This window comes from Carlito syrichta, unplaced genomic scaffold (genome assembly GCF_000164805.1).
Source record: "Carlito syrichta isolate Samal-C Ts95f unplaced genomic scaffold, Tarsius_syrichta-2.0.1 Scaffold303038, whole genome shotgun sequence".
Classification (NCBI taxonomy): Eukaryota; Metazoa; Chordata; class Mammalia; order Primates; family Tarsiidae; genus Carlito; species Carlito syrichta.
This window is the reverse complement of record NW_007247134.1, coordinates 160,272-164,448: the sequence shown is the minus strand read 5'-3', so window position 1 is coordinate 164,448 and position 4,177 is coordinate 160,272. Positions and strand designations below refer to the sequence as shown.

The window sequence follows — 4,177 nt, the reverse complement described above, 5'->3', positions numbered from 1 at the left end:
CCTCAGCCTTCCGAGTAGCTGGAATTACAGGCGCGCACTACCACACCCAGCTAATTTTTTGATTATTGTAGAGATGAGGTCTCGCCAAGTTGCCCAGGCGGGTCTCGAACCCGCAGGTCTCGAATCCACTAACCTCAGCCTCCCAAAGGCGCGGGGTTACAGGCTGAGCCACCGAGCCCGGCTTGATGTAGCATTTTAACTTTTGCGTGTAAACTACCCCCCAACACCCTTGTACCCACCCAGTGCTCTAATCTGAGTTGTACCCCTGCCTGCCCTTACCTAACCCAAAACCAGATGTTCTATCTCTGTAATACCTTGGTTTGCCTCTAAAAAGTCCCTGAAATTTTCACTCGGGGTCGAGAGACTTTGGTAGTGCAAGCCGCCTCTTGACTGCCGGCAATAAAGGGCTCAAAATGTGACCTTTTGTTGTGCAGAAAATCTCTCTTCTCACAACTTGGGTTACAACATAAGCAGCCCAGAACTCGTTGCTTTTGACCACTGCAAGCCAGGACAGCGTGATTGTCATACAATGTTATCAAGTTTCCAACGGAGGGGCCCCTGAGAATGGAATTACTTAGGCTTCAGTGTTAAAATTTGCCACCTGGGTGTTAAACTGACCCTTAAAACAAACTCCTTCTTTTTCAGCTCTTGTGGAATCCCTTTGACCAGGTCACTTGCCTCACAATTAAGCTTCATTAGGCTTTGTCTGATGTTTGCTAAGCACAATCTAGGTGCAGGACCCTGCACTAAGGGGCTGCAAGTTACCATTTTCCCAACTCCCTGTGTGTTTAAGGGAACTCAGATAATCTGGCCAGATTAAGGAGTGGGTATTAGGTAGTGTTCTGGGTTGAATTGTGTCCCCTCCAAAAGGTTCAAGTCTTAACCCTTGGTGCCTATACAAGGGGGGAGCCCCAAAAAAACAGAATTATTTTTTGGTTGGTGGGCCCCTGTAGTACAGGTTTACCCCACTAGTAAGTGTACTCGGAACCATCAGCATCCAGCTAGCATTATTGTGAGAAGCTGCATTCGACTTCAGTGAATTTTTTTGGAGATTCTTTTCAATGTGTTTGCTTATTTCATGATGGGTGACTTATGAGTGCAACTGCCCACACCACACTGAGTGTTCAGCAGTTTTTGAGCAAAACCAGCATGACCTCAGTGCCCCACCCCCTCTAGTCACCCAGTCTCACCCCGAGTGACTTTTTTTGTTGTTTCCCTGGATAACAAAAGTCCTCAAAGGGAAACATTTTGCCATTGTGGAAGAGATGAAACAAAAAACGGCAGAGACCAGGCATGGTAGCTCAAGCCTGTAATCCCAGCACTTTGGGAGGCCGAGGTGAGAGCACTGCCTGAGCCCATGGGTTTGAGAACAGCCTGGGCAACTTGGTGAGATCTCATCTCTACAATACATCAAAAAATTGGGCTGGGCTCGGTGGCTCAGCTTGTAATCCCAGCACTTTGGGAGGCCCTGGTGAGTGGATTGCCTGCGCCCGCAAGATGGAGATCAGCCCAGGGAATTTTGTGAGACCTCGCCTCTACAATAAATCAAAAATTAGCCGGGCGTGGTAGCATGCGTCTGCAGTTTCAGCTACTTGGAAGGCTGAGGTGGAAGGATGCCCAGAGCCCAGCAGGTCGAGGTTGCAGTGGCAGTGAACATGCCACTGCACTCCAGTCAGTGCAGTGGAGTGAGACTCCAACTAAAAAAAAAAAAAATTTAGCCAGGAGTGGTAGCGTGCACCTGTAGTTCCAGCTACTTGGAAGGCTGAGGCAGAAGGATCGCCTGAGCCCAGCACATCGAGGCTGTGGTGGCCGTGAGTGTGCCACTGCACTCCAGCCTGAGCAATGGATGAGACTCCAACTTAAAAAAAAAAAAAGGCAGAAACACTAAAAGACACCAAAATTGACACATTCAAAAACTGTTTTGAGTGGTAGAAAAAGCATCTCAATAGGTGTATTACATCAAACCAAGAGTACTTTAAATGTGATTCAAATTTCAACAAGTCAGAATAAACATGCAATTTTTTATATACAAATTCCAGTTTGGGGGGGGTTCCCCTCATAAATGTGACCTTATTAGGAAACAGGGCTTTTGCAGATGTAATCATCTTTAGATGAGATTATACAAAGTTGGGGTTGGCCCCAAATCCAATCTGACTGTGTCCTTATAAGAGGGAGATTTGCACACACAGGGAAGAGAACTCCATGACAACAGAGGTGGAGACTGGATTGATGTGTCTACAAGCCAAGACGTACTAAGAAGTGCTGGCGACCACCAGGAACCAGGAGAGAGGCAAGGAACAGACTCTTCCTTAGAGGCTCCAGAAGGAACCAACCTCATCAACGCCTTTGATGTCAGAGCTTTAGTCTCCAGAACTGTGAGAGAATGAATTTCTGTCACTTTAAGCCTCCCAGTTGTGGTCATTTGTTACAGCAACCCTGGGGAATGAATCTAGTAAATCACAGACCAATACTGATCCGTGGTCTGTTAGGAACCGGGCCACACAGCAGGAAGTGAACAGCCGGCCAGGGAGCAAAGCTTCATCTGTATTTACAGCCACTTCCCATCGCTCACATTACCACCTGAGCTCCACCTCCTGTCAGATCAACACTGAAAAGCCTGCTTCCATTTCTAGCATCCTATCTTTGTGAAGCAGGGTTTTTGTAGTGACTGCAACCAAAACGAGATTACAGGTAGACTGCAACACATTTCGGGTGTCACTGTCTCCCATCGCCCCTAGATGGGACTGTCTAGTTGCAGGAAACCAAGCTCAGAGCTCCCTTCCACCGATTCTGCACTATGGTGACTTGTATACTTAGTTCATTACCTATTACAACCTAATAATAATAGAAATACTGTAATCTCAGTGCTTTGGGAGACTGAGGCAAGAGGATTGCCTGAGCCCAGGGGCTCGAGACCAGCCTGGGCAACTGACAAGACCTCGTCTCTACAATAAATCAAAAAACTTAGCTGGGCGTGGTGGCACGTGCCTGTAGTTCCGGCTACCTGGAAGGCTGAGGCGGAAGGATCGCCGGAGCCCAGCAGGTCAAGGCTGCGGTGGCTGTGAGTGTGCCACTGCACTCCAGCCTGGGTGACAGAGTGAGACTCCAACCCCAAAACTAATAATAATAATAAGAGAAATAAAGTTCACAATAAATGTTATGCACTTTAATCATCCCAAAACCGTCCTCCCCACCTCCACCCTGCCCAGGTCTGTGGAAAAATTGTCTTCCTCCAATTCCTGAGCAAAACCCGAAACCCACAGGCCATAAGAGATAAGATAGACAAGTGGGACCTCATTAAACTGACAAGCTTCTGCAAAGCCAAAGAAACCATCAAGAGAGCAGGGAGACAGCCCACAGACTGGGAAAAAGTATTTGCCAACTCCATGTCTGACAAAGGCCTAACATCAAGGATCTACAAGGAACTCAAATGTGCTGAAAAGAAAAAAACAAACAGCCCCATTACAAAGTGGGCAAAAGATATGAACAAACACTTCTCAAAAGAAGACATACAAGCAGCCAATAGATCCATGAAAAAATGTTCAGCCTCACTAATCATCAAGGAGATGCAAATCAAAACCACACTGAGATACCACCTAACTCCAGTCAGAATGACCATTATCAATAACTCAAAAAATAACAGATGCTGGAGAGGGTGTGGTGAAAAGGGAACACTTCTACACTGTTGGTGGGAGTGTAAAGTAGTGCAACCTCTGTGGAAAGCAATGTGGTGATTCCTAAAAGCTCTAAGTATTGACCTCTCATATGACCCCACAATCCCCCTACTGGGAATATAGCCTGAAGAACTCAAATCACTCTATAAAAAAGATACCTGCACATGTATGTTTTTCGCAGCATTGTTCACAATAGCAAGATCATGGGACCAACCATGCTGTCCATCCAAAGAGGATTGGATTTTTAAAATGTGGTACATATACACAATGGAATATTACGCAGCCATAAAAAAGAACAAAATCATAAATTTCGCAGCAACCTGAATGGAATTAGAGCTTATAATACTGAGTGATCTCTCACAGAAACAAAGATCTGAGCATCGCATGTTCTCACTCATAAGTGGACCTTGAACAACTACCTTAATACTATAAGAAAAGGATTGACAGTGGGGGGAAACTATGGGGGGGGACAGGGAGGGGAAGGGAGGTGGGATTAACGGTAG

At 46.3% G+C, this 4,177-nt stretch overlaps 1 protein-coding gene across 1 annotated transcript in view; it reads right to left on the bottom strand.

Moving 5' to 3' along the window:
* LOC103259866 (O-acyltransferase like protein-like) overlaps nt 1-4,177 on the bottom strand; it is an 89,563-nt gene that overhangs the window by 55,218 nt on the left and 30,168 nt on the right.